This window comes from Ranitomeya imitator, chromosome 4 (assembly GCF_032444005.1).
Source record: "Ranitomeya imitator isolate aRanImi1 chromosome 4, aRanImi1.pri, whole genome shotgun sequence".
NCBI lineage: Eukaryota > Metazoa > Chordata > Amphibia > Anura > Dendrobatidae > Ranitomeya > Ranitomeya imitator.
Window position 1 is genome coordinate 337556994 of NC_091285.1, and position 14158 is coordinate 337571151.

The window sequence follows — 14158 nt, forward strand, 5'->3', positions numbered from 1 at the left end:
TTTTTTTGTCCGTCGTATCCACCATTTTCTACCGCGCATGCGCGACTCCTCCCCGGACTTCAGAATGGGCAGCGGATGCGTTGAAAACTGAATTCGCTGCCCTCGTCGTGCACAAATTTCACAACGTGCCTCAGTACATCGCCCCGACACATAGCGACTGACCCGTAGCGACACAAGTGTGAAAGAGTCCTTAATGAGCGTTTAATTTTTTTAAAAAATATGGGAAAAAATGGCGTGGGATCCCGCGCAATTTTCTGCGCCAGAGGGGGAAAGCCAACGGCCGGGGGCCAATATTTGTAGACTGCTATGAATATTAGCCCGCAACTGTCTGCTTAGCCTTTCTGGCTACTAAAATAGGGGGACCCCCCAAAAAAAATTACATGGGGTCCCCCTATATTTTATTATAGTCAGAGAGGCTACGCAGACAGCTGCGGGCTGATATTCATAGCCTAGAGAAAGGCCATGGATATTGGCCCCCTGGCTACAAATACCAGTCCGCAGCCACCCCAGAAATAGCGCATCTGTAAGATGCGCCAATTCCAGTACTTAGCCCCTCTCTTCCCACTCCAGTGTAGCAGTGGGATCTGGGGTAACAAGGGGTTAATGTCACCTTGCTATTGTAAGGTGACATTAAGTCGGGTTAATAATGGAAAGGCGTCAATAAGACGCCTATCCATTTTTAATCCAATATAATCTTATAATAATAATAATAATCTTTATTTTTATATAGCACTAACATATTCCGCAGTGCTTTACAGTTTGCACACATTATCATCACTGTCCCCGATTGGGCTCACAATCTAGAATTCCTATCAGTATGTCTTTGGAATGTGGGAGGAAACCGGAGTGCCCGGAGGAAACCCACGCAAACACGGAGAGAACATACAAACTCTTTGCAGATGTTGTCCTGGGTGGGATTGGAACCCAGGACCCCAGCGCTGCAAGGCTGTGGTGCTAACCACTGCGCCACCGTGCTGCCCCATATCCAATAGTAATAAAGGGTTAATAAAACACGCACACATTAGGAAAAAAGTATTTTAATATTCTTCATTTAACCATACTTACCATACTTCAGCGCCTGCAAAAAATGTAAAATAATAAACCGTATACTACCTGTCCACTGTAGTCCAATTAATAACGAGTGTCCCACGACGATCTCCCCTATAGAACAGTGACATCGGGTGATGTCACTGCTCTATAGGACCCTCAGTGACACACTGACAGGAGACAATGGCTCCTGCAGTGCATCACTGAAGTTACTATAGTTTTTATGGCAATTGCTGCGTGAGAAAATTTCTCACACAGCAATGCCAAAAGAGAGACTAGGGACTTTTTTTTACAACGTCTTTGTGTTCCTTGAGCCTCTGGAGAGCGGTCACATCAGTTGATGCTGCCGTTCTCCACGGGAGATCGTCGTGGGACACTCGTGGATTTCTGAGGACAGGGAGTATATTGGTTGTTTGTTATTTTAATATTTTAAAAAATAAGGTGACACTGGCTTCGGGGATCAAAATGACAAGTAATGGTGAGTATGTACTCTATGTTTAATGTACTGTATGTCTATATGTATGCATTGTATGTAATGTATGAATGTACTGTATGTAGTATGTATATAGTATGTAAGTAGTATATATGGGGTTTTTTTCATTCAATACATTAGCCGGATGATGGGACTACTTCTGACCCATCATTGGCTATTGTGTCAATCACTGTCACTGTAGGAGGCATCGTCTGATGGAACTTGTAGTCCCATCGGACGATGCCTGCGCACACGCACAGACCCCTGGCAGCCCGCACAGAGCCCGGCAGCCCACTCAGAGCCCCGGCAGCCCGCACAGGGCCCCAGCAGGCCAGTACAGACCCCCGGCAGCCTCCACATAGCCCCGGCAGGCCAGCACAGAGCCCCGGCTGGCCCGTACAGACCCCCGGCAGCCTGCACGGAGCCCCGGCAGCCTGTACAGAGCCCCGGCTGCCCGCACAGAGCCCCGGCAGCCCACACAGAGCCTCGGCAGGTCCGCACAGAGGCCCGGCAGGTCCATACAGACCCCCGGCAGCCTGCACAGAACCCCGACAGGCCCACACAGAGCCTCTGCAGGCCTCACAGAGCCCCGGCAGCCCGCACAGAGCCCCGGCAGGCTCGTACAGACCCCCAGCAGCCTGCACAGAGCCCCAAGAGGCCTGTACAGATCCCCGGCAGGCCTGCACAGAAGCCGCCCGCACAGACAGACATGCACAGTGTCCTCCCACGCACCACCCACACTCTTTCCCCCTCCAAAACAGGATTCAGAAGGTCAGAAAGGGCTTATTTACATTCCGATATTTGTGTCCCATTGACTTGCATTGGTATCAGGTATCGGTATCGGCCATATCCGATATTTTTTGGATATCGGCCGATCCAATCCAATCCAATCCGATACCGATACTTCTGGATATCGGAAGGTATCGCTCAACACTAGTGATAATATGAATTCTAAGGCTTCACATACTAGATTAATGTGTTCATGACTTTTGTTAGTATTCTGTAAAATGTATATAATGGTGTTAATGCTTCGATCTTGTAAAATCCTGGTGTATTGGCTTTCAACGTCAATTAAAGTAAAGACAAACTCATGCTGCCATTTAATTTAATCTTTCGCCGTCAAGAAAGAACCTGTGTCTTTAAGGTACTATAATATATTTGTTATATTTATGAATCTTAGGAATGTAATACCAGTGCGGCTTTTGTGGATATTGAAGTTATCATTTTTCTGCTCCTTTCCTAGTTAGAATACCATTCTCTACCTGTTTTCTGAAAAAAGTTTGCAGCAGATTTTTAACCCATTAACGACCAGGGGTATTTTTAGCTTTGCATTTTCATGTTTTGCTCCCCTTCTACTCAAAGCCATAACTTTTTTATGTTTTGGTCAAAATGGCCACGTGAGAGCTTGTTTTTTGCAAGGTGGGTTGCACTTTTGAACGACACCATTGGTTTTACCATGTCATGTGCTAGAAAATGGGAAAAAAAATTCCAAGTGCGGTGAAATTGCCAAAAAAGTGCAATCCCACACTTGTTTTTTATTTGGGTTTTATACTAGGTTGAATGCTAAAACTGACTTGCCATTATAATTCTACAGGTCATTATAAGTTCATAGACACCAAACATGTCTAGGTTCTCTTTTATCTTAGTGGTGAAAAAAAATCCAAAATTTGTAAAAAAAAAAAAAATGCCATCTTCCGAGACCATTTCTTTTTTTGGGATCTGGGGCTGGGTGATAGCTTATTTTGGTGCTCCGATCTGACGTTTTTATTGATATCAATTTGGTGCAGGTATGTTATTTTGACCACCCGTTATTGCATTTTATTGAAAGGTTGCAGCGACCAAAAAAACGTAATTCTGGTATTTCGATTTTTTTTCTCGCTATGCCATTTACCGATTGGATTAATATTTTTTATATACTATAGATCGGACGATTCTGAATGCGATGATACCAAGTATGTGTATATTTGTTTTTTTATTGTTTTATTTTGAATGGAGCGGAAGGGGATGATTTGAACTCATATATATTTTTTTTTCATATTTTTAACCCCTTCATGACCCAGCCTATTTTGACCTTAAAGACCTTGCCGTTTTTTGCAATTCTAACCAGTGTCCCTTTATGAGGTAATAACTCAGGAACGCTTCAACGGATCCTAGCGGTTCTGAGATTGTTTTTTCGTGACATATTGGGCTTCATGTTAGTGGTAAATTTAGGTCAATAAATTCTGCGTTTCTTTGTGATAAATACGGAAATTTGGCGAAAATTTTGAAAATTTCGCAATTTTCACATTTTTAATTTTTATTCTGTTAAACCAGAGAGATATGTGACACAAAATAGTTAATAAATAACATTTCCCACATGTTTACTTTACATCAGCACAATTTTGGAAACAAAATTTTTTTTTGTTAGGAAGTTATAAGGGTTAAAATTTGACCAGCGATTTCTCATTTTTACAACGAAATTTACAAAACCATTTTTTTTAGGGACCACCTCACATTTGAAGTCAGTTTGAGGGGTCTATATGGCTGAAAATACCCCAAAGTGACACCATTCTAAAAACTGCACCCCTCAAGGTACTCAAAACCACATTCAAGAAGTTTATTAACCCTTCAGGTGCTTCACAGCAGCAGAAGCAACATGGAAGGAAAAAATGAACATTTAACTTTTTAGTCACAAAAATTATCTTTTAGCAACAATTTTTTTATTTTTCCAATGGTAAAAGGAGAAACTGAACCACGAAAGTTGTTGTCCAATTTGTCCTGAGTACGCAGATACCTCATATGTGGGGGTAAACCACTGTTTGGGCGCACGGCAGGGCTTGGAAGGGAAGGAGCGCCATTTGACTTTTTGAATCAAAAATTGGCTCCACTCTTTAGCGGACACCATGTCACGTTTGGAGAGCCCCCGTGTGCCTAAAAATTGGAGATCCCCCACAAGTGACCCCATTTTGGAAACTAGATGCCCCAAGGAACTTATCTAGATGCATAGTGAGCACTTTGAACCCCCAGGTGCTTCACAAATTGATCCGTAAAAATGAAAAAGTACTTTTTTTCACAAAAAAATTATTTTAGCCTCAATTTTTTCATTTTCACATGGGCAACAGGATAAAATGGATCCTAAAATGTGTTGGGCAATTTCTCCTGAGTACACCAATACCCCACATGTGGGGGTACACCACTGTTTGGGCACATGGTAAGGCTCGGAAGGGAAGGAGCGCCATTTGACTTTTTGAATGAAAAAATTATTTCCATCGTTAGCGGACACCATGTCGCGTTTGGATAGCTCCTGTGTGCCTAAACATTGGCGCTCCCCCACAAGTGACCCCATTTTGGAAACTAGACCCCCCAAGGAACTTATTTAGATGCCTAGTGAGCACTTTAAACCCTCAGGTGCTTCACAAATTGATCTGTAAAAATGAAAAAGTACTTTTTTTTCACAAAAAAATTATTTTCGCCTCAATTTTTTCATTTTCACATGAGCAGTAGGATAAAATGGATCATAAAATTTGTTGGGCAATTTCTCCCGAGTACGCCGATACCTCATATGTGGGGGTAAACCACTGTTTGGGCACTCGGCAGGGCTCGGAAGGGAAGGCGCGCCATTTGACTTTTTGAATGGAAAATTAGCTCCAATTGTTAGCGGACACCATGTCGCGTTTGGAGAGCCCCTGTGTGCCTAAACATTGGAGCTCCCCCACAAGTGACCCCATTTTGGAAACTAGACCCCCCAAGGAACTTATCTAGATGCATATTGAGCACTTTAAACCCCCAGGTGCTTCACAGAAGTTTATAACGCAGAGCCATGAAAATAAAAAATAATTTTTCTTTCCTCAAAAATGATTTTTTAGCCTGGAATTTCCTATTTTGCCAAGGATAATAGGAGAAATTGGACCCCAAATATTGTTGTCCAGTTTGTCCTGAGTACGCTGATACCCCATATGTGGGGTTAAACCACTGTTTGGGCGCACGGCAGGGCTCGGAAGGGATGGCACGCCATTTGGCTTTTTAAATGGAAAATTAGCTCCAATCATTAGCGGACACCATGTCACGTTTGGAGAGCCCCTGTGTGCCTAAACATTGGAGATCCCCCAGAAATGACCCCATTTTGGAAACTAGACCCACAAAGGAACTAATCTAGATGTGTGGTGAGGACTTTGAACCCCCAAGTGCTTCACAGAAGTTTATAACGCAGAGCCATGAAAATAAAAAATAAAAAATTATTTTCTCAAAAATGATATTTTAGCCTGCAATTTTTTATTTTACCAAGGGTAACAGGAGAAATTTGACCCCAAAAGTTGTTGTCCAGTTTGTCCTGAGTACGCTGATACCCCATATGTGGGGGTAAACCACTGTTTGGGCGCACGGCAGGGCTCGGAAGGGATGGCATGCCATTTGGCTTTTTAAATGGAAAATTAGCTCCAATCATTAGCGGACACCATGTCACGTTTGGAGAGCCCCTGTGTGCCTAAACATTGGAGATCCCCCAGAAATGACCCCATTTTGGAAACTAGACCCCCAAAGGAACTAATCTAGATGTGTGGTGAGGACTTTGAACCCCCAAGTGCTTCACAGAAGTTTATAACGCAGAGCCATGAAAATAAAAAATAAAAAATTATTTTCTCAAAAATGATCTTTTAGCCTGCAATTTTTTATTTTACCAAGGGTAACAGGAGAAATTTGACCCCAAAAGTTGTTGACCAGTTTCTCCTGAGTACGCTGATACCCCATATATGGGGGTAAACCACTGTTTGGGCACATGCCGAGGCTCGGAAGTGAAGTAGTGATGTTTTGAAATGCAGACTTTGATGGAATGCTCTGTGGGCGTCACGTTGCGTTTGCAGAGCCCCTGATGTGGCTTAACAGTAGAAACCCCCCACAAGTGACCCCATTTTGGAAACTAGACCCCGAAAGGAACTTATCTAGATGTGTGGTGAGCACTTTGAACCCCCAAGTGCTTCATATAAGTTTATAATGCAGAGCCGTGAAAATAATAAATAAGTTTTCGTTCCTCAAAAATAATTATTTAGCCCAGAATTTTTTAATTTTCCCAAGGGTAACTGGAGAAATTTGACCCCAATATTTGTTGTCCAGTTTCTCCTGAGTACGGTGATACCTCATATGTGGGGGTAAACTACTGTTTGGGCACATGCTGGGGCTCGGAATTGAAGTAGTGACGTTTTGAAATGCAGACTTTGATGGAATGCTCTGCGGGCGTCACGTTGCGTTTGCAGAGCCCCTGATGTGCCTAAACAGTAGAAACCCCCCACAAGTGACCCCATTTTGGAAACTAGACCCCGAAAGGAACTTATCTAGATGTGTGGTGAGCACTTTGAACCCCCAAGTGCTTCATAGAAGTTTATAATGCAGAGCCGTGAAAATAATAAATACGTTTTCTTTCCTCAAAAATAATTATTTAGCCCAGAATTTTTTATTTTCCCAAGGGTTATAGGAGAAATTGGACCCCAAGAGTTGTTGTCCAGTTTCTCCTGAGTACTCTGATACCCCATGTGTGGGGGTAAACCACTGTTTGGGCACACGTCGGGGCACAGAAGGGAAGTAGTGACTTTTGAAATGCAGACTTTGATGGAATGGTCTGCGGGCGTCACATTGCATTTGCAGAGCCCCTGGTGTGCCTAAACAGTAGAAACCCCCCACAAGTGACCCCATTTTGGAAACTAGACCCCCCAAGGAACTTATCTAGATGTAAGGTGAGCACTTTGAACCCCAAAGTGCTTCACAGACGTTTACAACGCAGAGCCGTGAAAATAAAAAATCATTTTTCTTTCCTCAAAAATGATGTTTTAGCAAGCATTTTTTTAGATTCACAAGGGTAACAGGAGAAATTGGACCCCAGTAATTGTTGCGCATTTTATCCTGAGTATGCTGGTACCCCATATGTGGGGGTAAACCACTGTTTGGGCACACGTCAGGGCTCGGAAGTGAGGGAGCACCATTTGACTTTTTGAATACGAGATTGGCTGGAATCAATGGTGGTGCCATGTTGCGTTTGGAGACCCCTGATGTGCCTGAACAGTGGTAACCCCTCAATTCTACCTCCAACACTAACCCCAACACACCCCTAACCCTAATCCCAACTGTAGCCATAACCCTAATCACAACCCTAACCACAACCCTAATTCCAACCCTAACCCTAAGGCTATGTGCCCACGTTGCGGATTCGTGTGAGATATTTCCGCACCATTTTTGAAAAATCCGCGGGTAAAAGACACTGCGTTTTACCTGCGGATTTACCGCGGATTTGCAGCATTTTTTGTGCGGATTTCACCTGCGGATTCCTATTGAGGAACAGGTGTAAAATGCTGCGGAATCCGCACAAAGAATTGACATGCTGCGGAAAATACAACGCAGCGTTTCCGCGCGGTATTTTCCGCACCATGGGCACAGCGGATTTGGTTTTTCATATGTTTACATGGTACTGTAAACCTGATGGAACACTGCTGCGAATCCGCAGCGGCCAATCCGCAGCCAAATCCGCACCGTGTGCACATAGCCTAATTCTAAAGGTATGTGCACACTGCGGAAAACGCTGCAGATCCGCAGCAGTTTCCCATGAGTTTACAGTTCAATGTAAACCTACGGGAAACAAAAATCGCTGTACACATGCTGCGGAAAAACTGCACGGAAACGCAGCGGTTTACATTCCGCAGCATGTCACTTCTTTGTGCGGATTCCGCAGCGGTTTTACAACTGCTCCAATAGAAAATCGCAATTGTAAAACCGCACTGAAATGCGCAGAAAAAAAAGCGGTAAATCTGCCATAAATCCGCAGCGGTTTAGCACTGCGGATTTATCAAATCCGCAGCGGAAAAATCCGCAGAGGACCAGAATACGTGTGCACATACCGAAACCCTAACCCTAGCCCTAACCCTACCCCTAACCCTAACCCTAACCCTAGCCCTAACCCTAGCCCTAACCCTAACCCTACCCCTAGCCCTACCCCTAACCCTACCCCTAACCCTAATCCTACCCCTAACCCTACCCCTAACCCTAACCCTACCCCTAACCCTAACCCTATTCTAACATTAGTGGAAAAAAAATTTTTTCTTTATTTTTTTTATTGTCCCTACCTATGGGGGTGACAAAGGGGGGGGTCATTTATTATTTTTTTTATTTTGATCACTGAGATATAATCTATCTCAGTGATCAAAATGCACTTTGGAACGAATCTGCCAGCCGGCAGATTCGGCGGGCGCACTGCGCATGCGCCCGCCATTTTGGAAGATGGCGGCGCCCAGGGAGAAGAAGGACGGGACCCCGGCAGGATCGGTAAGTATGATGGGGTGGGGGAGGACCACGGTAGGGGATCGGAGCACGGGGGGGGGAATCGGAGCGCGGCAGGCGTGGAACGGAGCACGGGGGCGTGGAACGGAGCACGAGGGGGCTGGAACGGAGCACGGGGGGCTGGAACGGAGCACGGGGGGTGGATCGGAGTGCAGGGGGGGTGATTGGAGCACGGGGGGGTGATTGGAGCACGGGGGGAGCGGACAAGAGCACGGGGGGGAGCGGAGCACTGGACGGAGGGGAGCCGGAGCAGTGTACCGGCCAGATCGGGGGGCTGGAGGGGCGATCGGAGGGGTGGGGTGGGGGCACATTAGTATTTCCAGCCATGGCCGATGATATTGCAGCATCGGCCATGGCTGGATTGTAATATTTCACCAGTTATAATAGGTGAAATGTTACAAATCGCTCTGATTGGCAGTTTCATTTTCAACAGCCAATCAGAGCGATCGTAGCCACGAGGGGGTGAAGCCACCCCCCCTGGGCTAAACTACCACTCCCCCTGTCCCTGCAGATCGGGTGAAATGGGAGTTAACCCTTTCACCGGATCTGCAGGGACGCGATCTTTCCATGACGCCACATAGGCGTCATGGGTCGGATTGGCACCGACTTTCATGACACCTACGTGGCGTCATGGGTCGGGAAGGGGTTAAAAACCTTATTTTGTACTTTTTACCTACTTCAATAGACTCCATGGGACACTTGAAGCTGCACTTGTCTTATCGGCCCTGCTCTATGTAGCAAATATGCTCATTTGCTTTGAGCGCCGACCACCAGGCGGCACTCATAGCGATCCAGCAATGACAACCACAAGGGTCTCCTGCTGACCCGGGGTTGTCATGTCAACCCCTTGGTGACCCACGGTCATATGACATGGGCACCAATGGGAGGAGGTAAAGACGCCCTTCCTGCGCGTCCATGTTAAATGCCGCTGTCAGCGTTTTAAAGCGGCATTCAACATGTAAACATCCACGAGTGAATCACGATTCCACCCGTGGCTGTTTTGGGCACATGTCAGCTAATCAGATCAGCTGTCATGTGCCGGAAAAGGTGCGGACTCATCGCCACGCCAAACAGGGGAAGGCATCCAATGATGGACTCTGTCCGTCATTGGACGTTAAGGGGTTAAATCAATTTGTAAGGTCATTTGATAACATTCAATAAGAACTAGAATCTGATAATTGTCTTGCAGCTTGTGCTAAATTCATTTCCCTTCCATTCAAAACAAAGTTGTAGAAAAAACAGTTGACCCGTTCACAGGTGGTCTGAAGTCTACTTACATGCCCCCTGTGACCCCGGGCAACGTTATTGACATGTTTCAAGACCGCATCCTAATAGATGTAGAACCATTAGTCTATACAACTCCAACAATTTAAATCCAGGGAACATGAAGCCCGTAATGAAATTAAAAGATGAAAGGATATGATAATCCGAAAAGCCAACAAATGCGGTAATATAGTTTTGTTAACTAGGGAAAAGTATACAATGTATTTTCCTGCTGGCCACAAAATGCTGAGAATTTTGTGAATTTTTAATATTTTAGAATAGATTTTTTTTATTAATTGCTGTCAAAAGCTGGATTTTCATTTTAATAGGCTACAGCCCAGCAACACCAAGATCACCAAGGCCAGCTCTCAGTGTGATTGATGATTACATTGATTGCACCAATCAGAGCACACAAACATGATGTGACCTGGTAGATACGACCTGTATTTCCTAATTCTAGCTGCGGATTTGTGCAGGGTGGTCACTGAGTCGCTCTGTGCGCTGTGCTGGGCCTTGTGGTTCTACAAAAGCCTGTGCCATCGCAATTCTTGTTGCTGTTTGCCTATGCTCCTGCTGATGCTGAAAGAAGAAGAAAGAACAGTTCCTGATCTCTACCAGATGATTGGATGATCTTTCCTAATCCACCCCTCTTCCCCCCTTTTCACCATTATTTATCCCTCTCCCCTTCCTCAGTCCTTTCTGCTGCCAAGAGCTGATCAGTACTTGATCGTTGATCAGTACTAGACCGCCTAGTGTTGATCTGTGATGCAAATCAGTAGTCCACACTCATGCTCCCTGTTTTCTACTACTTTTTTTGCACCACTTTGTGTGTGTGTCCTAAGGTCGCCGAGCAAGCTTGTGTCCTACAACTGTCGAGTTTTGTCGATGACGAATATCACTAACAGATGTCTGGTTGTTTTGTTTTCTTGGTGAACAAAGAATTGAATGAAACATTATTTAGATTAGTATATCTATAATATAACGCTGGGAGCGTCACTCTGTCCGAAGCCTTTATAGACTGCGCAGGCGCAAGCGCCGGCGCAGTCTGGCCCCCACAGAGGGACGCTCCCAGGAGATCGCGGTATGCGTAAGCACTGAACGCATACCGCGATCTCCACCGGAGAGTCAGGGACCGCCAGGAGGGTAAGTATATTCACCTTTCCCCGTTCCAGCGCTGCGTGCGGCTCCGTCTCCTGGCTCCTCTGCTGTGACAGTTCAGAGGGAGCGATCACGTGCTTAATGCGCGCCGGCGCCGCCCTCTGACTTACCAGTCACAGGCAGAGGAGCCGGAGTGTGTCTTCAAGAAAATGGAGCCGGAAAGCGCGGACTGCGCAGGCGCCGATTCCTGCTGCCGGAATCGGCGCCTGCGCAGTCCGCGCTTTCCGGCGCCATTTTCTTGAAGACACTCCGGCTCCACTGCAGGTGTGTCTTAAAGAAAATGGCGCCGGCAAGCGCGGACTGCGCAGGCGCCGATTCCTGCTGCCGGAATCGGCGCCTGCGCAGTCCGCGCTTTCCGGCGCCATTTTCTTGAAGACACACCTGCAGTGGAGCCGGACGATAGGTGAGTATGGTATTTTTTTTTTTTTTATATGGCAGCAGCATACGGGGGCATACACACTGGAGCGTCTTATATAATACAATGGTGGCGCAGGATGGGAGCAGCACATGACAGAACGGGGGCAGGATGGCAGCAGCACATGACAGAACGGGCGCAGGATGGCAGCAGCACATGACAGAACGGGCGCAGGATGGCAGCAGCACATGACAGAACGGGCGCAGGATGGCAGCAGCACATGACAGAACGGGCGCAGGATGACAGCAGCACATGACAGAACGGGCGCAGGATGGCAGCAGCACATGACAGAACGGGCGCAGGATGGGAGCAGCACATGACAGAACGGGCGCAGGATGGCAGCAGCACATGACAGAACGGGCGCAGGATGGGAGCAGCACATGACAGAACGGGTGCAGGATGGCAGCAGCACATGACAGAACGGGCGCAGGATGGCAGCAGCACATGACAGAACGGGCGCAGGATGGCAGCAGCACATGACAGAACGGGCGCAGGATGGCAGCAGCACATGACAGAACGGGCGCAGGATGGCAGCAGCACATGACAGAACGGGCGCAGGATGGCAGCAGCACATGACAGAACGGGCGCAGGATGGCAGCAGTACATGACAGAACGGGTGCAGGATGGCAGCAGCACATGAGAGAACGGGTGCAGGATGGCAGCAGCACATGACAGAACGGGCGCAGGATGGGAGCAGCACATGACAGAACGGGCGCAGGATGGCAGCAGCACATGACAGAACGGACGCAGGATGGCAGCAGCACATGACAGAACGGGCGCAGGATGGGAGCAGCACATGACAGAACGGGCGCAGGATGGCAGCAGCACATGACAGAACGGGCGCAGGATGGCAGCAGCACATGACAGAACAGGCGCAGGATGGCAGCAGCACATGACAGAACGGGCGCAGAATGGCAGCAGCACATGACAGAACGGGCGCAGGATGGCAGCAGCACATGACAGAACGGGCGCAGGATGGCAGCAGCACATGACAGAACGGGCGCAGGATGGCAGCAGCACATGACAGAACAGGCGCAGGATGGCAGCAGCACATGACAGAACGGGCGCAGGATGGCATGAGCACATGACAGAACGGGCGCAGAATGGCAGCAGCACATGACAGAACGGGCGCAGGATGGGAGCAGCACATGACAGAACGGGCGCAGGATGGCAGCAGCACATGACAGAACGGGCGCAGGATGGGAGCAGCACATGACAGAACGGGTGCAGGATGGCAGCAGCACATGACAGAACGGGCGCAGGATGGCAGCAGCACATGACAGAACGGGCGCAGGATGGCAGCAGCACATGACAGAACGGGCGCAGGATGGCAGCAGCACATGACAGAACGGGCGCAGGATGGCAGCAGCACATGACAGAACGGGCGCAGGATGGCAGCAGCACATGACAGAACGGGCGCAGGATGGCAGCAGTACATGACAGAACGGGTGCAGGATGGCAGCAGCACATGAGAGAACGGGTGCAGGATGGCAGCAGCACATGACAGAACGGGCGCAGGATGGGAGCAGCACATGACAGAACGGGCGCAGGATGGCAGCAGCACATGACAGAACGGACGCAGGATGGCAGCAGCACATGACAGAACGGGCGCAGGATGGGAGCAGCACATGACAGAACGGGCGCAGGATGGCAGCAGCACATGACAGAACGGGCGCAGGATGGCAGCAGCACATGACAGAACAGGCGCAGGATGGCAGCAGCACATGACAGAACGGGCGCAGAATGGCAGCAGCACATGACAGAACGGGCGCAGGATGGCAGCAGCACATGACAGAACGGGCGCAGGATGGCAGCAGCACATGACAGAACGGGCGCAGGATGGCAGCAGCACATGACAGAACGGGCGCAGGATGGCAGCAGCACATGACAGAACGGGCGCAGGATGGCATGAGCACATGACAGAACGGGCGCAGAATGGCAGCAGCACATGACAGAACGGGCGCAGGATGGCAGCAGCACATGACAGAACGGGCACAGGATGGGAGCATCACATGACAGAACGGGCGCAGGATGGGAGCAGCACATGACAGAACGGGCGCAGGATGTCAGCGGCACATGACAGAACGGGCGCAGGATGGCATTGGCACATGACAGAACGGGCGCAGGATGGCAGCAGCACATGACAGAACGGGCGCAGGATGGCAGCAGCACATGACAGAACGGGTGCAGGATGGCAGCAGCAGCACATGACAGAAGGGGCGCAGGATGGCAGCAGCACATGATAGAACGGGCGCAGGATGGGAGCAGCACATGACAGAACGGGCGCAGGATGGCAGCAGCACATGACAGAACGGGCGCAGGATGGCAGCAGCACAAGACAGAACGGGCGCAGGATGGGAGCAGCACATGACAGAACAGGGGAGCAGCACATGACAGAACGGGCGCAGGATTGCAGCAGCACATGACAGAACGGGCGCAGGATGGGAGCAGCACATGACAGAACAGGCGCAGGATGGGAGCAGCACATGACAGATTGGGCGCAG